General features: G+C 43.9%; 1 protein-coding gene across 3 annotated transcripts in view; it reads left to right on the plus strand.

Moving 5' to 3' along the window:
* Nucleotides 1-21,927, plus strand: part of GUCY1A2 (guanylate cyclase 1 soluble subunit alpha 2) — a 1,137,327-nt gene that overhangs the window by 508,720 nt on the left and 606,680 nt on the right. The window lies entirely within an intron of this gene.

Here is a 21,927-nt window from a genome sequence, read left to right on the forward strand (position 1 = left end):
GATGATGTATCACATGTCCTTGGCAAAGTCCACCGACATGGGTGAAACGTTGGAGGTGTGTAGCTGGCCCCCCCACTTTAATAAGAGTGGAAAATGTATTACAGTCTATCAATCAATCGGGTTTCTTGTAAAGCACAAACTACTCACCCATTAGGGTCTCAAGGGGCTGAGTAAGGTGGATCTGTGGGTCAGTCGAATAGCCAGGTCTTGAGCTCCTTTCTGATTTGAGGTAGAGATGGTGCTTACCTGAGATGTAGAGCTAGGGAGTTACAGGTCTTTGCAGTGAGGTAGGAGATGGATCTTCCTCCAGCTGTGGTCTTGCAGATCCGTGGGATGGTTGCTAAGGCCAGTTGGGCGGAGCAGAGATGTGTGGTGGGTGTGTGGAAGGAGAGGCGTGGTTGAGGTATGCAGGTCTGGCATTGTGGAGAGCTTTGTAGGCATGTATGAGGAGCTTGAGAAGTAATTCTTTTGTTGATCGGGAGCCAGTCGAGGTCTCTCAGGTGACCGGTGATGTGGCTGTGGATGTTAAGGATGAGTCTGGCAGAGGCGTTCTGGATGTTCTACAGTTTCTTCATGAGTTGTTGGGTGGTGCTGGCATAGAGTGTGTTGCCGTAGTTCAATCTGATGCTGACGAGTGCATGGGTGACCGTTTTCCTGGACGCAGTGGGGATCCACTTGAAAATCTTCCAAAGCCGGGGAGCATGTGGAAGCAGGAGGACGAAACAGCATGATTAGGTGGTTCATTGAGAGTGAAGAGTCCAGGATGATGCTGAGGTTTTGTGCGTGGTCCGTGGGTGTGGAGGGGTTCCGAGCGCTGCGGTCCATGGGATTCGTCCCAATGCAGAGAGGGTGGAGTCCATGATGAGGTCTTCGATCTTGTCTGAGTTGAGTTTGAGCAGCTATCCTTCATCCAGAAACATAAACATATTTAATTTCCACACAAACATTCCAGTGAGTGAACATAATAAAGCTAATTTATTCTCTGTATGTAAAGACACCCTTTTAGGGCCTCCCTAGTTGTACTATTTACTTTCTTTCTTTATATGCCCTATGTGCAGAACACCTTACTTTTTTGGCAGAGGCACACACCACAATCTCACACCCGTTTCTGAATGGACTGCAATTGGCTCACTGATAACTGAATGCCCATCAACCCGACTTAAAAATATCATATACTTTATTTTTGCTGAGCTTATCATATCAGATACACCCCTACATAGTAACACAGTGTTGTATGTTGAATGACGTTGAATTTAACTATTTTGTTTTTTGTCAACTAAATCAAACACCTTGAGTGTTTGTAGAAACATGATTCATTCTGCCACCCCCTGATGTGTCAGGCACAGATAATGACCCATGCAAATTTCAGTTGTTCAGCAGCTGCAGTCTGAGTGTACAGTGGTATTTGATAAAGGAGTGGGGTGCAAGCATTTTCCTACAAGTGAAGATGTATGGAACAATTGAGAAAGGTCTTCACAGGCTAGGGATATCATGTGCATTGACCCTGTAATCCAGTTACATTGTAAAAGATGGACAAAACCCGACATTTTGTACCCTGAATTCAATTGCTAACTATGCATCTACAGTATGCAGCTTTAGTACCCACGCCGTGTGCGTGTTACTCTTGAAGAATGTGTGTAGGTTTAAATCTTAAAACACAAATGCACTGCTCTTTCAAAAGCTGGTGTGTATGTGGTGCTAAACTCCACACGTCGGTTTTCATACAAGTGCACATATATCTCCTTGTAAAAGTACTGTTTGCTCCTATTTCTGTCTATGTACAAGGCACACAACAAGTACAGTGGTATGTGGCATGAAAAATGTTGTGCCTCTCCCCATTAGATCATTAGGCTGATTTTAGTCCTCTAATTAAAGGCTCAAAAGCCAATCAAGAGCTCACGTGGTAATCCTTTTACGTACTGAACACTACATAAACAATCTGTCCTTTTACAGCTGCCAGTCCCAGGTTGGCACAGTGCTGTGGGGGGGGGGGGGGGGCGAATTTTCAGAGTTGCCCTCGTTTCCGTAACTTAACCAATTTCCTTGACTCCAACATCTCTCAACTGAAAGCCTATTTTTGCATCTGGTGACGTTCTTCACTCTGTGACCAGAGACAGGAGGATTCAATTGCCCAGAAGCCTCCACTGCCTGGAAGACAGCCCACAGGTCAAAGGTGCCTCGTGCACAAAGCGTGTTCAGCTGGCCAATAGAGGACCCATCTAAACCCATCAGTGGCTGGCAGAGGCTGGGCGAGGCCACACCCCTTTCACCTAACCCTCTATAATCTGGCCACATCAGCAATATGTACAAGTACAAAGTCAGCAGTAGTGCACTACCTCCTGATAGAAGTACAACTATTGACAGTTTTTTACAGGAACTGGTATGGGTAATCTCTAAAGAGATTGAATTTACTGAGAAAATATTGTTATTAGGTGGGAGTGCCCCGCCCTGCTGTTTGCTGCATGTTCGGAAGGTCTCAGTGTAAACATCCAGAGAACATCTAATATGAATAATGTCTCTGAAAATTCGGATTTGCCCCATGACTCTCAGGTCTTGCCATCTTGGCTATCGATATCACCCTCCACTGAATTAGGCCGGTTGGTTTGTAAACTTGATAAAGAGACTGCAACTGTGGAACAATATACCCAGGACCCCCCTTATTTGTAAGTTTAGTTGGACTTACTTTGCTCTAAAGTGCACAGCGTTATGCGTGATCGATCTACTGAGCTCCATTTATGATACACCAGAAAAGTTAGATGCTTGTTTAAATCAGTTGACAACAAATACACATCTTGCACTTTTATCTTTAGACACTGCCGACAAAGGCTCTGTTTCCCATTTTATGGACTCATTATGTTTGAAGTAGAATATGCCCAGTATTGTTATGACTCCTGCAGTCCCTTTGCTCAGTCAGTAATCAGGTGTACGTAATGAAAATAATCCTCCTGTTCACAGTGAGGCTTTATCAATCAGTAAATGTGATTCAAGTTTGCAAAATGTACCTGTATCTTCTGGCACTCATGTGCCCAATATGCCAGGTTACCATAATTTGCCACATTCACCTTGTCCTTATATGTTAATTTTAGCTAATGCGCCGGCTCTAAAAGGTGAACAAATGGAGGCTCGCAATCAACTATTGACCAAAGCCATTCATTGGCTATCTGTGTATAAGGGTTTCATTCATGTAATGAGGATACAATTATATCAGTTAGGTAGGTACATTGGATTGGTCAGCCAATAAAGAACTTAGAAACGGACTGTAAGTAAGTAATTCTTTATTTAGATATAAAAACATATCTTTAAAAGATTGCACAAATCACATTATGTACAGTTTTATAAATAAAAAATGATAAAAGAATAAAATGTAACCGTAAGCATGCTAGTTAAAACATTTCAATTCATAGATTGGCCCACCCGGGCATTGCAAGTTCTGTTAAAGTGCATGTTCGATCTTGTCAATCGGCAGTACAGTCTCCGCAATGTCCATTTTATCTAGGGTGCGGTAAGCGTGCTGAATGAATTTGGACAAGTTTATGTTTAAGACAGTATTATCTGGAGACAAAGCAGCGATAATGGCATGCCTACAGGTCCGAATTCCCAGCCTGTTCCATTCTGGCTTGAGCAGACACCTGCGTTGGAAATTAAATGAGGGACAGATGCAGAGCACATGCAGGATTGTTTCTGTTGCTAACCCGCATCCTCTGCATGTTGTGTCTTCCTTCTTACGGCGCCAGGTGGGTAGGTTTTGGAGAAAGCGCCAATCTCCCATTCTTAGGGCTATCAAGCAGCGCTTTAGATAAAGTGAAAATGTCATGGAGAGGTAGGCTGCAGGGGTCAGTCGATTGTAGGAGTTAACTACCGCCCAGGAGTGACTACGTTTCGTGACAAGAGCTTTGTCTAACACCAGAGATTTCAGTCTTACACATTTTTTGATTACATTTTTAAAAACAGTCCGACTTGGGTTAAGAGCCCAGAGATCAGCAACTGACATTTGATGGATGTAATCATTCAGAAGGCACCCGAATGTTCCCCCTGGATTAGTCTCGTTGATTTCTTTCCAGGTTAGGGACTCTAGTGTACCTGCTTCGGCCTGTCTTAATTTATGACACAGCTTGAGGTAAGTACCCACGTTAGAAGCTTCGTAGTTGGTTAATCCCAGCTCTAACCTAATCTGGGCCGGGGAAGCAGTGCTCGGTAAATGAAGTACCTTTCTGTAGATTTTGGTTGTGTGTTTATTTAGGGCAGTATTCATTTTACCTTTAAAGGTCTCTATACCATAAGAAAGTGTTGGTCCAATTTTTGCTCTAAGGACTTCTAGTAGAGGGGCAAGGGTTGGACCAGAGAGTTTCTTCGATAGCTTGGCCAAGGATACCACTAGGGCCGTAGTTTTAGCTATGATCACACTACTTTGCTTTGAAAAGCTGCCCCTTGCGTCCAAATGGACCCCTAAGTATTTGTATGATTGGCCAATCGAAAGATTTATTTTGTTAATTGACCAACCACCGCCGCTGTAGTGTTTCTTACCAAAAGGGACTATCAGAGTTTTCTCCATGTTAATTTCTAATTGATTGCCAGTCGTATATTGCGATAGTGCAACAAGGAGCCTTTGTAACCCTACTCTAGTAAGACTAAACAGGGCCAGGTCGTCGGCATATAAAAGATTACATATTGCCGCTCCTCCTATTTTGGGTGGATGACTATTTACCTTGTCTAGAATACTTGACAGGTCAGATATGAATAGGTTAAAGAGAAGAGGGGCCAGCACGCATCCCTGCTTTACACCGCGTGAGGTCATAATTTTTCGCGAGAGGTGCGAGCCGGACCCTAACTTCACTCGAACCCATGTGTCAGAGTAAAGCTGAATAATTGGGTTCAGTATGTTGTTTGGAATACCCCACTGTGTCAGTTTTTTCCAGAGAGCCGCCCTAGGCACTCTATCAAACGCTGCTTTAAAATCAACAAAGCAGCAGAAGACCATCCTGTTTGTTGATAACGCTTTATCGATTATAGTGGAAATTGCCAGCAAATTTGTCGTAGTTCCTGAATTAGCAACAAACCCTGTTTGGTTCAGGGGGATCAGATCGTGGTCCATTGCCCATTGCCTTAAATCCTCCAGAATGAGTCCTGCAAAATGTTTTGCCTCTATGCCCAGTAGGGCGATCAATCTATAATTGTTAGGCATAGCACGTGATCCAGATTTATGAATGGGATGAATTATTGCGCCCCGCCATGAGTCCGGGATTGTCCGTGTTCTCAGGGTGTAGTTAAAGAGATTTAGTAACACCATGGACCAGAAGGGAATGTCCGATTTGAATAGCCTTTGTGGTAGGCCATTCGGGCCTGGTGCTCCATCTTGCCTCCCTTTTGTCACAGCTTTGGCAACTCGATCCTCAGTTAGTGCATATGCAGGGGTGGGTCCTCGGATTGTATCCAGGGAGATATTTTGTGCTGCATCTTCCGCAATCCCGCAGCCCCTGGGGGATCTGATGCAGTCCTGGTCGTCTTGTGCCTGAAAGTGATCTGTTAGAAATGTTGCCCATTCCGCTTCCTGTATGTTTGCAGAGCCAGAGTTTGTTAGGGGCAGGTTGGTGCGGTTAACAAGGGACCAGAATTTCCTTGAGTTTTTTTGCTTGCTTTCCCACACCAATTTTACCCAGTATTGATTTTCCTGAGCCCGTTTCTCTTGGAAGACTGCCCTCCTGAATGCTTTTTGGGCGTGGTGATATGTGGCGAGGAAGGCACTATTCCCCGGGAATTTTAACGCCAACCTCAAAGCGGTGTTCCTTGCTCTCTTTAGTGGTTTTAAGACAGCGGAGGATGAGGCCCCTACTGAAGGTGGGCTGTTTAATCTCCGCGCAGTCGCAGGATATGAATTGATCAGATGAAGGCACAGCTGCGACCATTTCCATATCGGGTTGACATCTTTATCAGAACTACCTGTTATGAAGTCCTTGCTTGCTTTTAAAACACTCGGACTGTTGGATTCATTCCATTTGAGGCGCTTGAGGTTTTCGGTGTGAATTCCCTCGTAGGTTATGGGAGCCACTTTATGGAGTTCAGGGTTTGTGGTGAAGGTGATGACCTGGGGCCTGTGGTCGCTTTCAGACCGTGGGTGGATGCAAAAACAGTTCAAAACGGACTGTATTGTAATACATTTCAATCCATGCTCAGAATATGCTATTTTTCTAAATCCCACTGTATGGCCTACCATAGCAGTATTTGTCAGACTCCACGCTGCCAGATCCGATTGTTGTACATATAACTCCACCTCCCGATCTCACCAACACGCCTGAACTAACAACACAGCGTGTTCGAGTGATAGGGCGAGGGAAAATAAAGGAAACAAAACAAGGAGGGGACGGAAGGGGACTGCAGGGAAGGGATAGCTGTAAGACAAGAAAACAAGCATACAGGTTATAAAGGCTCACAGGGAAATCCTACTCTCATTTCATTCTCACTACTTATAAATAGAGTTTCACCTTTACAGAAGAAGTGCGCTCCACCTCCTTCCTGTACCTTGAATATGGGTAACTGCCACACTAGTCCCTATGGAACATAAACACCGGTTACTCTCAGATATCTCATAGAATTTAGATTCAATACTCTCTAGTGAATTTGAACATACCCTGCCTTGTTTAGTGCTGTGCTCAAAAATAGAAACGTGTGTATATCCCACAACCTTGATGAATCCAAAACAAAATCCGTCTCATGAGAGACTCGTTCTCCTTTTAGAACTGTACCAATTTAATCCTTTATGGGAACGGCAAGACGTAGCTTCCTACTACAGTCTTCCGCTCTCAAATGCCCAACAACAGTGTCCTTTAATTATTCCGCTTCAAACACGGCAAGGTGTAGGCTTCCCCCACTACCCTCCGCTTTGACAATTGATTCTAAAGACACTAGTGCCTAACTTCGTAGCGGCAGTAGGCAGGAGAGTTACACCCGCTATACTCCGCTCTCGCTGTCTTCCAGAAACAGTCAGTTCAATGCAACACTCTGCTGCGCACAAATTATTCTTCGCCGTGTACCTGAAAGCCTTCTATGAAGAACGCGTCAATATCTTTCCAGCAACGCGTTAGAAGTCACGCGCTGCTCAATAACTCACTGTGCTTTGAGCAGTGTAGTCCCGGTCCGTTCTTCCTCCGTGTAATTCTTCCTTCAGCCTCCTAAATGATGCTGACCACAGGAACACCAGAGAATGAAACCCAAACAGAAAGCGCAATCCACGCGCTACTTGGTATGACCCAGCACACTTTGGTTCAAAGCGCGTTTCCTATTCCCTTCGCGCTGGACACGTTATGGAAACAGGAACAAAAACTCTCTCTGCAGTTTCCAGAGAGAAGACCAACACAGCACACCTCCCATGTAACTAAAAACCACTGCTGTTTAACAAAATCACGAACAGAGTGTAGAGGGTCTGCCCTGCTTATATAGTACCACGCCCCCTCTCAGGAATTCTGGGATATGTAGTTCAATAGTTAGGTAGGCGCATTTGGTAGATCCTGACAGTATGTCCCCGTTCCTAGCGCCTTCTAGGGCCAGGTTTAGCCGGGAACCTCCTGTGGAAAGAACGCACCGCAGCAGGGGCATGCACATCCGAGCTAAGCTCCCAGGAATCATCTTCTGCTGTATACCCCTTCCAGGACACCAGGTATTTTAGAACACCCCTGCACCACTTGGAGTCCCTAATACTCCTCACCTCGTACTCCATACCCCCATCACATAACACTGGTGGAGGGGCCACTCTGCGTGACGTAAGTGCAGGTTTTAGCAACTGTACATGGAACACCGGGTGTATGCGCATTGACCCTGGCAACTTCAGCTTGTAAGTTACGGGATTCACCTGTTTCACAATGGGATAAGGTCCGATGTATCTCGGGTGGAACACACTGCGCAACTTAAACTTAATGTTCTTTGTAGACAGCCAAACCTTATCACCCACCACATACTGACGACTCTCCATCCTGTGGCGGTCCTCCCACTTTTTGTATACCTCCTTTGCCTTGTTCAAATGTACCTGCACCCCCTTGTGTACCTTCCTCAACATCAAGACCCTCTCCTTAACCGAGGGCTGGTCACAGAGATCAGCGGGTATGTCAACCGGCAAGGTATTCGCATCAAAACCGAAATTAGCTTTGAAGGGTGACATCCCCGTTGAACTATGCCATGCGTTATTGTAGGCCAGTTCCGCCATACACAACAGATCCACCCAGGACTCGTGAGCTTCTTTAGAGAAGCATCTCAAGTATTTCTTTAACGTCTGATTCAAACGTTCTGTCTGCCCGTCTGTTTGGGGGTGGAAACTGGTGGACAGATTGGACTCTATATTCAGGGCATGACACCACATGCGCCAAAAACGTGCAATAAACTGCGGCCCTCTGTCCGACACAATCACCCTGGGGATACCGTGCAAACGGACTACATTGCTGGCTAACAGTTGTGCAGTTTGGCTGGCATTCGGAAGGCTCTTACAAGGGATAAAGTGTCCCATTTTGGTGAGGCTATCTACAACTACCAACACTGCTGAAGAACCCTTATCCACCGGAAGACCCGACACAAAATCCAGACTAATATGCTGCCAGGGTTGACTGGGGGTAGGCATGGGAATAAGTTTCCCGGCTTTCTTAGTGGTTATTCCCTTGGCTCTAGCACACACATCACAACGAGCCACCCACTCAGAAACGTCCTTGTTCAGGGTAGCCCACCAGAAATGCCTTTGGACGGTATTGAGGGTTTTACGTATACCAGGATGTCCCACCAATTCTCCCTCATGACACCAGCCAAAAGCCTTCTTCTGCAAAGGTATCGAGGGCAAGAACAACTTATCCTGAAAGAAGGGCAACCCGTCTCTCACCTTTCTATCCACTATGCCATGACCCCCATCCTACCGGATACTGATGACTTCTCACATCATCCAAAAAAGTCTCAGCTCTCACCACACACAGAACCTTCCCTGTAGGAATGATAGCCTGTTTCTCTTCCACGCATTCCGCTGGCATGGTTTGTCTAGATAAGGCATCGGCCTTCCTATTCTCAGACCTCGGGCGGAAGGTGACCACAAAGTTGTACTCTGCAAAAAAGAGCGTCCATCTCATTTGCCTTTGTGTTAAGTGTCTGGCAGATGACATAAATTGCAAATTCCTATGGTCAGTGTACACTGTGATGGTATGTAGAGCCCCCCATAGATATTGTCTCCATTCCTGAAAAGCTCGCTTTATTGATAGCAATTCTTTTTCTGCTATCGTATAATTGAGTTCAGCCGAACTCAATTTCTTTGACAGGAAGGCCACTGGGTGCAACTGCCCTGTACCTACATCCCTCTGTGATAACACCGCCCCGATAGCTTCATCCGAAGCATCCGCCTCTACCACAAAGGGATGTTCTAAATTGGGATGTGACAGCACAGTGGCAGTAGTGAAAGAAGACTTAAGAGTTTGGAAAGCCTCCCCTGCAGCAGATGTCCACTCAAAAGGCACTCCCTTTCTCAGACGTTTTGTAATGGGCACCGCCAGTAACGAGAAATGCAAAATGAAGCGCCGATAGTAATTCGCAAAGCCCAGAAAACTCTGGACTTCCCTCACATTCTTCGGTACTGGCCTATCTCTCACTGCCTCCACCTTGCGCTCGGACATCTGCAACCCCAAAGGACTGATCATCACCCCCAAGAATTCCACACTGTACACTCCAAACTCACACTTACTGAGTTTTACGAAGAGACTATGTTCTCACAACTTAGTCAGTACCTTGCATACCTGCTCCACGTGCCTACTTTCATCCATAGAATACACCAAGATGTCATTGATGTAAACAACAACGAATAAGTCAATATACTCTTTCAGGACATCGTTGATCAGGAACTGAAATGCCGCAGGGGCATTACATAGCCCGAATGGCATGACTAGATATTCATATAGGCCATACCGTGTCTTGAATGCCGTCTTCCACTCATCCCCATCGCGCACCCTGACCAAGTGATAGGCTCCTCGCAAGTCCAAGCGAGTATAGATCACAGCCTCCCTCACTTGATCAATCAACACAGTAATGAGGGGGAGAGGGTACCGGTTACGGATGGTGTTTTTATTTAAAACGCGGTAGTCCACACATGCCCTCAAATCACCATTCTCTTTTGCTATAAAGAAAAGGGGAGAGGCAGCTGGGGAACGTGAAGGTCTTATGAATCCTATACTTTCATAATGTTCGATGTACTCCTTTAAGTGCACCGTTTCAGGAACAGACAAAGCATATACTCGACACGTAGGAATCACTGCCCCGTCAATCAGATCAATCCGACAGTCATATGGTCTATGTGGCGGCAATTTTTCAGCTTTGCTTTCGCTAAAGACATCCTGAAAGGATTCGTATTGTTTAGGAAGATCCACCTCCTTCTCGGCGGCGGTAGCCACCATGAACTGTAAGGCTAACACTGCTACTGGGGAAGATACATAAGGCACCAGATGTTCCTTGCAAAACCCCGATGAGAAATGGACAGTGCGTGATTTCCAGTCAATGGAAGGGTTATGGTAGGTGAACCAAGGCATCCCCAGAACTATCTCATATTGTGGAGCATGTATTATATTCAACTCCACCTTTTCCACGTGCCTTCCCTCTGACACCTCAATAGACAATTCCACTTCTGCGGTTTTCTCCGTTATAAGACCAGATTTAATGGGCTGTCCGTCGACGGCCAAAACCTCCTCTGGATTGCCTCTGGGTACCCTAGGTATCATCAAACGAGCCACCAACCCATTGTCTATAAAATTACCGGTGGCCCCTGAGTCCAACATGACCATTACTTGATGGGATTTTGTCCCACACTCCAAGGTCATAACCAGTACCAGATGGGATTCTGTTTCTCCTATCCCAGAGGAAGACAATGAGGTTAGTTTCCAATCGGGGTTCTCCTCCATTTTAGGCGAGGATACCAAACCTTCGTCACCCTCTCTAGCAGTATTGGAAACAGCCACCCTTTGATTTTTGTTCCATGTATTAGTTGTCTTGGGCTTAGAAGGGCACTCTCGTACATAGTGACCCTTCTTCCCGCAATACATACAAAGGCCTTGTACCCTTCTGCTTTCTCTTTCTGTTTTGGACAAAGGGGGTCTTATAGCACCTATCTCCATTGGCTCTGCCCCAGCTTCTGCGGAACCCTAAGCCCTAGAAGGAAAACTCACATTACGGGCATAGCCCCTGTCCCATTTTCTCCGATCCCCACTCCGCTCAGTCAGCCTACCATCCAATCTCAATACCAGGTTCACCATGTCTATACAGGTAGTGGGTTGAGGATCTATGTGTGCCACAGCGTCCTTTAATTCATCCCTCAAACCCTGATAAAACAAGGACATTCTTTTGCCCTCTGGCCATTCTGTTTCGGCTATTAACCGATTGAACGTGGTTAGATAAGTAATCAAGTCACTCCTACCCTGACGCAGGGACAATAACTCCTTATCTGCGCTGAAGTTAGTGGCCCTCCTGTCAAAGACTTTCTCAAATTCGTCCCTGAACGCGGTCCAGTTGGACAACATGGCCTCATCTCTTTTTACCAGAGGGACTGCCCAATTGGCAGCGTCCCCCACCAGATAAGAGATACCAAACGCCAACCTGGAATGATTTGTAGGAAATGAGGCTGGTTTACAGGAAAAATGGAGCATGATTTGAGTCATGAAAGCTTGTGTTTTGCGTGAGTCCCCCCCCATACCGTTCTGGGGTGGCTAATGGAATAGGGGGAGGAACAGTAACCTGAATCTGAGAAGGGCCCGTAGAAAAAGGATTTTTGGATAGCTGTTCAACCCTATCCTTAAGAGCCACAGCCTCCGCCTTGGACGCTGCCAGTTCTTGTTGGACCAACACCAGAGCCCTCAACACATCATCCAAGGTGGCCATATGTACCCCAACCGGACCAGGCAGAATGCAATTCGTGGGTTTGTGATTCTGTCAGACTCCACGCTGCCAGATCCGATTGTTGTACATAGAACTCCACCTCCCGATCTCACCAACACGCCTGAACTAACAACACAGCGTGTTCGAGTGATAGGGCGAGGGAAAATAAAGGAAACAAAACAAGGAGGGGACGGAATGGGACTGCAGGGAAGGGATAGCTGTTAGACAAGAAAACAAGCATACAGGTTATAAAGGCTCACAGGGAAATCCTACTCTCATTTCATTCTCACTACTTATAAATAGAGTTTCACCTTTACAGAAGAAGTGCGCTCCACCTCCTTCCTGTACCTTGAATATGGGTAACTGCCACACTAGTCCCTATGGAACATAAACACCGGTTACTCTCAGATATCTCATAGAATTTAGATTCAATACTCTCTAGTGAATTTGAACATACCCTGCCTTGTTTAGTGCTGTGCTCAAAAATAGAAACGTGTGTATATCCCACAACCTTGGTGAATCCAAAACAAAATCCGTCTCATGAGAGACTCGTTCTCCTTTTAGAACTGTACCAATTTAATCCTTTATGGAAACGGCAAGACGTAGCTTCCTACTACAGTCTTCCGCTCTCAAATGCCCAACAACAGTGTCCTTTAATTATTCCGCTTCAAACACGGCAAGGTGTAGGCTTCCCCCACTACCCTCCGCTTTGACAATTGATTCTAAAGACACTAGTGCCTAACTTCGTAGCGGCAGTAGGCAGGAGAGTTACACCCGCTATACTCCGCTCTCGCTGTCTTCCAGAAACAGTCAGTTCAATGCAACACTCTGCTGCGCACAAATTATTCTTCGCCGTGTACCTGAAAGCCTTCTATGAAGAGCGCGTCAATATCTTTCCAGCAACGCGTTAGAAGTCACGCGCTGCTCAATAACTCACTGTGCTTTGAGCAGTGTAGTCCCGGTCCGTTCTTCCTCCGTGTAATTCTTCCTTCAGCCTCCTAAATGATGCTGACCACAGGAACACCAGAGAATGAAACCCAAACAGAAAGCGCAATCCACGCGCTACTTGGTATGACCCAGCACACTTTGGTTCAAAGCGCGTTTCCTATTCCCTTCGCGCTGGACACGTTATGGAAACAGGAACAAAAACTCTCTCTGAAGTTTCCAGAGAGAAGACAAACACAGCACACCTCCCATGTAACTAAAAACCACTGCTGTTTAACAAAATCACGAACAGAGTGTAGAGGGTCCGCCCAGCTTATATAGTACCACGGCCCCTCTCAGGATTTCTGGGATATGTAGTTCAATAGTTAGGTAGGCGCATTTGGTAGATCCTGACAGTATTATTGCCATACTGCTGGGATACTTTTATAGACCACCAGCATTAGTGAACCTAGAAGATGTAAAAAAAAAAGTCCAACATAATTTCCCAACCCACGGCCAGTATGATCAATAACTCTATCTCTACAGGTCTTAATATTAATTTACACAATAGATTTTCTGCACTTTACAATATGACTGAATTGAATTGACCTGATTAGCCAGTGAGCCTACTTTGTTACAGCAGTGTCTTGCTTAGAAGAAACAGCTATATTGAAGGAGGTTTATGAAATCAAGCTGTAACCTAACTCCATTAATAATATACGTTGGAGAGTTGCGGAACTTAATTCTTAGTTAAGACAACCTCAGTGGTTGACTTTGATCAAACACTTTGATATACCCCTTCAAGTCACTTCCTCAATAGTATGGAAAGGTTTTCATGCTTTTCAAACCCAGCCTTCTCAGCAAATTGAGGCAGAGTTAAAGTGGGGGTCTCACAACTTGGTTCAAACTTTCTCTAAATGTAAATATTTAACCTATTGTGATTACCTGTAAATTGCTCCAGATATCCTTAGTGAATAATTCGAATAAAATTGGCTTTTTATTGAACCCGTTTTTACAGCAATGATTTCACCCATCAGAACAACCCAAGCTTTTTAATGTTATCTACATTAATTGATGAATTGTTTGTTTCTAAGAATGTGACCAACTTGATAATCTGTGGCGAAATTAATGCTAAAATCACTGTTGATTCATGTACACTTGTTGATCATTTATGTATTTTGGGTCCTTTTGTATTTGCTGATTCCAGGTAAGTAATGTTAAGTAACTTTATTTCCAATTATGATTTAATTAATGTGGATGAAAATAATTTCCCTGCAGCAGTTTCATCACCTACTTTTTTGGGGCTTGGCTGCGCCTTGATGATTGATTACATCTTCATGGCGCATGCTCTCTTGAACGAATTTTTATGTAGGGCCATTATGGATGAAACCATATGGACCACAATCTGGTCACTTGGTCATTGTTGTCCCCCATCCCAACCTCTAGTTAGCAAACATGCTCTATATATTCACCAGCATGTTGTACAAAATAATAGGCCGCTACTAGTATGGCACCGATTTAACGCACACTTGTTCTTGAAAACATTGATAAAATTAAATTTGATTACCGTTATGACGTCTTTCAGAGACATTCAGTCCAGCACAAGCATTGGAGTCCTTTACTAATGTATGTGTTTGCAGTAATTGCCCTGTTAAAACCTGGAGTAAGTACACCTGCACGAGCTCCTCGGTGGTACGATGCTTCTTGTTCTGATGCCAACAGCATGCAGCATTGGCTAAGAATCGGAGAATAGGTCTTACCTGGCACAAAGTTGTATATTACCAGTTTCAAAAGTAGAAGAAAAGTAAACTAAAAAAAAAAGAAGCTAAAAATAAAATAGAAGGTGGGAACTCCAAATTATGCGCTGGGACTGGCTGATGCCACGTTTGACAATCATAATCCAAAATATTTTTGGGAGAAGGTCAATTTGATTAAAATCAGAAATAGCATTGCAACGCTAATAAGCACCCATATTCAGGGCTCACATAGAGTATCTCATTTTCAGTCGATCTACCGCTCCAACAATCTTATCTGTGCTTCAAACACTACATGTAGTCCAGATGCCGACCATAAAGATCAACTTGATATTGATGGCGTTTCCCTTGCTATTCATTAGATCCCATCTGGCAAAATCTCCGGACCCCAAGGAGTTCCTTGAGATATTTGTAGATGTAATTTGGACATTTTGACTCCGCTGTAACAAATATTTTTAATAATTGTGGCACTGCTAATTTTTTTCCATCTTGGTCAACATCTATTATACTGCCATTTCCTTAAAAAAAGCAACAGAATCGAACTACACAGCTATATGCCAATCTCATTAATTGATTCTTCAATTAAGATTTTATGCAGAGTATTTTTATATAGAATTTGGGAGTAGGCTAAGTCGATGAATATCTTATGCACCTGTTACTATGGCTTTAGATAAAATGTAGGAACTATGGAACAAATGCCTTAACCTAAATCTACTGATTGGCAAGTATACTGTAGCCAGGCATAGCAAGTTACATTTGGCATTTATGGACTTATCGAGTGGTTTTGACAGGGATAATCATTCTAAATTGTGGCACCTTTTATTAGAAATAGGTCTTGATCCTGCACTCAACATTTTTCTTACCAATTTGCACAGTCATCTGACAGCAGAGGTGAGATTTGGCCCAAATGGGCAGCGAACGGAATCTTTCAACCTGTAAAGGGAAGTACCTCAAGCATCTGTACAGGTCACCCTTTTATTTATTTTATATATAAATAATATTAACTCTTGTTATTGGAAAACTCTACTGATGTTCCAGTGATTAAAGGAACGCGTGGGCTAGTCTTATACATTGATGATGTGGCGCTACTTGCCCGCACCCCAAGGGCACTGCGCAAATCGGTGGAATATTTTTCAGATTTTATGTCTGGTGCTAATTTGACCAAATCTCAAATTATGTCCTGCAGCCCCAGCAATTGCAATTTGTGCACCCTTCCCAGTGCTTAATTTGGGAAATAATGAGAGCCGGTTCCCAAAGCTCTGCTCAAAAGTCTTGCCTGTGCTATTAAACATCAGCACACCAAATGACAAGAATTCTTAGACCTGAATTCACCTCGGGCCTCTTCAATTTACTACCAGACACACCCTGCCCCTTTATCTCACTCTTGCAGATTCCTGCTTTCGCCCTTGGCTGTGGTTTTTTCATCTTTCTCTACCTCTTTCTTTCCTGTTTGTGTGTTTTCCCTCTTTTGCTTCAGGGAAATGTCTGATGAGGAAAGCTATATGCCAATCCCCCAAAATGGGCGAAAGTGACCCCCACCTGCAACCACCGTCTCAAATTAAGCACTGACACTTTCCATAGATGAAACAATTTCTAGCAAAAGTGCATGATTTTCCATACTTGGGGATAGTTTTTAACTTCTCCTCTTATTTGAAGATGAACATCGGTGGCCAGTGTCAGAAATATCTTCAGTCTTTGGGTTTACTACACAAAATACCATCTAAAACTGAAGGGGCTGCGATCTGGGGCTATGTTAAGTGTCCTTCTTTACAGTGCGAAGAGAATCTTTTTTTCATGGGTATCCTGTCTGTGCCTCCCTGCACATCGCACTTTGTGTCATGAAAAGCTTAGCTTACCATACCTTACGGATAACATTAAATTAGCTCCGTTAATGGTATGGATTAGTATCTGCCTGAACTCATACGCCAATCTAAATCATTTCAGTATTATGGACTGCTTAATTTGTCAAAAGGGGCTGTCTATTTGTTGCCTGCTGTATTTTAAATCAAATATAATAAAGTTGGGACGCCCATTGTTGTGTGAAAACTCCTTTTCAAATGCAAACAAATATAAGCTCTGAGTTTAAAATGTTTCCTTGAACACCTGGGCTTTAGCAGAGAAGTAATCGAACTGTCGAACAATATGTGTTGCTACAGTCCTGTAATGCCATTGGACCCTACCTGCCGCTGGTCTCAGGGAATTGGCAACATGCCTTACTCTTTCGTTTTAGATCAGGCACTGTGGAGCCTTTTATGTTTTTCCCTTCGGCCAATTCAGTTCTGCAGATATGTGCACTTGTCCTTTCGATGGCAAATCAAGCCAGACCTTGTTGCAGTTTACTTTTTTTCTGTTTATAATATAATATTTTTACCAGATGATTTTCAATCCCACTATTGAGAAAATCCAATTTCAAAAAAGTGCTGTGTTGCTTTCTGCTTTCGACAGATGTTTCCAAATTAATTTGTATGTTTGCCAGTAGGTCCACTCTTAAAACCAGTTGTTCAATTCCGTACATCTCCATCATTTTAATTGCTTTCACATGAGAATTATTTTACCCGGCTTTTACTTGTTATGTGTGTTTAAGACACACAAAATTAAGTTTATTGATCGATTGATAATTGATTTTGTAAAAGTTCATTCCCAGGCTCCGTCATCACGCCCCCTCTCTTTTCCTCCTTTCCTGTGTCCTGTCATAAGCAGCACATTGTGGTGGCCTTAGAGCCGCATACAGCACATTGTGGTGGCCTTAGAGCCGCATACAGCACATTGTGGTGGCCTTAGAGCCGCATGCAGCACATTGTGGTGGCCTTAGAGCTGCATACAGCACAGTGTGGTGGACTTAGAGCCGCATGCAGCACATTGTGGTGGCGTTAGAGCTGCATACAGCACAGTGTGGTGGACTTAGAGCCGCATGCAGCACATTGTGGTGGCCCTAGAGCTGCATACAGCACAGTGTGGTAGACTTAGAGCCGCATGCAGCACATTGTGGTGGCGTTAGAGCCGCATGCAGCACATTGTGGTGGCGTTAGAACCGCATGCAGCACTTTGTGGTGGCCTTAGAGCCGCATACAGCACATTGTGGTGGCCTTACTGCCGCATACAGCACATTGTGGTGGCCTTACAGCCATATACAGCACATTGTGGTGGTCTTAGAGCTGCATACAGCACATCGTGGTGGCCTTAGAGTCGCATACAGTACTATGCAAGCAACCAACACAACAGAACACATGTTTCTTGGTGTGGGTGTATGGGTGACTGTGTGTCAGGTGGTCAGTGAGCATAGGTGATGGTAGGTATTTGAACTTAGATGTCAGTTTGACTGCTGACATGTCTTCATGGAGGTCTCTATATATGTTGGTTTGTATGCATGGTAACATGTATGTGCTACCTATTTCAATTGGCATGTGGATGTTGTGCATTTGTATGAATCCACTGCAGAAAAGTCAAAACTATTGACTTTGTCAACTTTAGTGTGCCGCGGATGCACTGACCATTCTTAGTAGTTTGCTTACATCTTCTGAAATCTTTTATACATATATTTCTATAAAATAGGTCAAAAAAAAGTCTGCAATTTACAAGTGTATTCGTTTTGAGATTTCACCCTCTATACGTTTTCCACTGCATTTTTCATAATATAGACATTATTTCAACACTTTCTTTATTGGACAATAAAATGCCTTAACAGAACATTTGGAGGTGTAAACTGTTTTTGTCCTTTCTCATTTCTGAAGATGGAAAAGTTCAGAAGGAAATGCCCCAAACCTTTTCGATTTTCTCCTGCACCACATATACGCTAGAGCTTTTTTATTCAATAAGATACGACTTGAAAAATCCCATAAGCTTTATCTTTTTATTGTGCTAGCTTGACTGGCGTTTTAAGCTTCTTTTCTGTGTAGACAGTGTCATAAAACAGAATCCATGCTTCCAGTGCCAAACACAGCTCATTTGTAGTCATGGAAGTACATTTTCGTGCACGTCGACAGGAAAGTGGGTCGTTATCACTGGGCTTAAGATGTTTGTTCAAATGAAGTTCACTGCACACTAAGGTGCCCTAAATTAGCAACCCCTTAACCACAGAGTAGAATTAATGGAGTTCCTATTAAAGCCATACAGCAGACTTATAACAAAAGCGCATTGAAGTATCTTACATAGGAGCTTTTCGCGAATATAGCCCCGCATATGCTGATTCCTTGTGCTGAATTCAAGCTGCCTCCTGATAATTTTTTTGGGTTGATCTGTTTATTGAGTTTTCCATAATACTGTTAAAGCATGTAAATAGACATAATAATATTACAAAGGTGTTAACAAATGACTATGCAATAACATTTGAGTGAACACAACATTGCTAGTCCAGTGTACATCAACGCAATACAGGATATAGTTAGCCTGTGCGATTCGGCGTAAGAGTGAGAGATGCTTCTCAAGGTGACCAGTCAGAATATAGCTATATTTTCTGCCACATTCCATGGTAATGACATAAAAAAAAATGCTGTCAGTATGTAAGCATTTTTTGTATATTAGTTTGTTTGTATAGCGCGTGCTACTTTGACTTTCATGCTGGTTAATGATGTAAACCGCAACAGCAATATTCACTAAAACATTTTGGGCCATAATCCTATATGTAGGGCTGAAAATATTCCATTTATGCCTTTCAAGAATTCACAAAGGAATAGTGGAATGTGTATATGAATTTACTACTGCAGCTTTCCGCATGCGAGTGCAGAGAAATCTGCAATAGTAAACAACACTCAAGGTTGAAAATGTACATTTGTGAACATTCCCAAATTCCTACACCATTCCACCCTGGAAGTGTTTGGAAAATTACTCAACTAAGGGCTAAAATCATATCTCTACCATGATGGGAAGGGAAACTGATCCCGCAGATGTGATGAGGAATGGATTTTCCCACAGGGAAACATGTTTTCCTGGCATAGAAGAATTTCACAACAGGCACCACTCCACATATTCTGAACTTTATGCTACATAGAATTCTCCACATAGGGAATATTCATATATATACATCATCCCCAATGTAGGCCCTAAAGGCTCATAAGGCAGGGCCCATTGCATTTAAAAAGTAGGACATGTGGGGTTAAGATTCACATGTTCTCATAGTGAAAAACTCCTAAATTCGATTCTCACTACTCCAAGGCCTAACTTTTCCATTGGATAACATGGTGTTACTTTTTTGCATTTAATGAGTACTGAGTTTTGATTGGGAGCAGGTAGAAAGGTCTTGTTTGTACTTAAATAAATAGTAATTGATTATCCTCTTTAGTGGTAATGTCGAGTTTTAGATTATAATTTTGAAAATGCTGAAAATGCCACTTTCAGTTAGCTAGTCTTTTCCTGCTCAAAACCTTCTAAGCCTTCTAGGAGTTTCCAGATGCTTGGGCCTGTTAATGGCTCACCCATTAAGAATGTGTATTGGACCCCGACAGTGAACAATCGGGGACTAGAAGTGAGCAGGTAGGACCATCTTTCCAAGGATGGTTGTGGGCAGCGCAGTTTCCTGCCTGACTTATATTTCAAAAATGCTTGTGTCCAGCACACAAATAGAAACCTAACACTATTCTTTTGAGATCCTAGACTTCATGAGCCTTGGCAAAGGAAGGGAAGAACTTTCCAGAACCAGATGTGGGGTAGCCTCGAAAATTCCCCCACTTCAAAAGATGGCACCGGGTATAATTATTTGACCTCCTGAGCAACTCTACAGTACACTCTTTTGAAGAGGAAGGACTGCTTTGCTTAACAGATGACTGCCCTGCTGCTTGAGGCTTGCCTTGTTTCCCAGAGGACTACCCTGCTGCTTCTGGCTTGCCTTGTACCCCAGAGGTCTGCCCTGCTGCTTGAGCCCACATTATTTTTTATATGACTGTCCTGTTGCTTGAGCCTTGCTTAGTTCTCCAGAAGACTACCCTTCTGCTAGAGGCCAGTCCTGCTCTCTGCAAAGGAAGGCTGTACTTGCTAGCTCATCACAGGCTACCTGAGTAAATCCAAGGGACAGTTGGCTGACCTACTGTTCTGAGCTACAGGGACTCAACAAATTCTAAAGGCCTCCCTGCAGCTGCTCAGCTGACCTTCTACAACTAGACCTGCCTGGACATGCAACTGGACCTGCCTGAGCCCTGCTGGCCTCTGTTGCAGTGAGTCCTGAAGTCCATAAAATTAGCACCATGGCATTGGAACTCGCTCCCACGCGCCCTGAGACTGGAGCCCAACCACCTGACATTCAGGAAAAAACTTAAAACCCTTTTGTTCCCTAAATAAACCCTTCACCTCTCTCCCCCTCAGTAGGACTCAATGTTAACAGCGCGGGGATGCCCTCGGGTCACCAGGCGCTATACAAATTGCTAAATAAATAAATAAATAAAAATAAAAGGTGACTTCTGAGGTCTTGGGCCCTTAGCTTGCATCAGAGTACACTCCTCCATAAGAAAAGGAGAAATCCTAAAGTTCTGAACCCAGCGAGCCAGCCAATGAGAAGGTAACTTTTTCAGCGTGACTAATCAAGTCCTTGTACCTAGTTCACACTGCATTGCACTCATCCTGAACTTGTGACTTTACCCCGGTCTAGCATTGGTAGTCGCGGATTGTGCTTTTAGGTGCTATACTTAGCTGAAACCTTGAAATTGCATATTTCTGGCTCTACTGATTAGAATTATGTTGTTGTGATCCTATTTTAATTAATAAGATTTTCAGCATTTTTCTAAATTGTTTTGGATTTTTTTGTGTCTGTTGCTTTTACTTCATTACTGTCTGTGTTTCTGTTGCACATAGACTTTACACAGTGCCTTTAAGTTAAGCCTGACTGATTTTGTGCCACTCTACCAGAGGATTAAGCACCAGTTTAGTGACTTTTTGACTCACCCTGACAAGGATTGTGGTTGTTTCTTTAGAAGACTCTTCACCCCCGTTGGAAATGGCACTTTTTGCAGGGTTATCCCCAAACTTTTTGCTTTTTCCTCCTTTATTTTTCCTGACCTGTGGTTGTTGGCAATAGGACTATGCTCTCTGTGTAAATTGTTATTGTAATTAGTTATCCATGATTGGCATATTTGTATCACCAAAAAGTCCCTAGTAAAGTACACTGAGTGTGCCAGGGCAGGTGATTCAAATGCTACTAGTGGGCCTGCAGCACTGATTGTGCCACCCACATGGTGTCTCAGGCCTGCCACTGTAGTGCCTGTGTGCAGTCTGTGGACTGCCATGTCAACCTGGCCAGTGTCCCCACTGACCAGGCCTAACCTTTCCCTTTCTGTACACATTGGACACCCCTATGGAAGGCCCAAGGTACCCCCCTGGGCAGGGTGCAGTGTGTGTGAAAGGTAGAGCATGTACTAGTGCAGGTGACATGATCTGGTAGTGAATT

This window comes from Lissotriton vulgaris, chromosome 8, assembly GCF_964263255.1.
Source record: "Lissotriton vulgaris chromosome 8, aLisVul1.2, whole genome shotgun sequence".
In the NCBI taxonomy this organism is placed as follows: Eukaryota; Metazoa; Chordata; class Amphibia; order Caudata; family Salamandridae; genus Lissotriton; species Lissotriton vulgaris.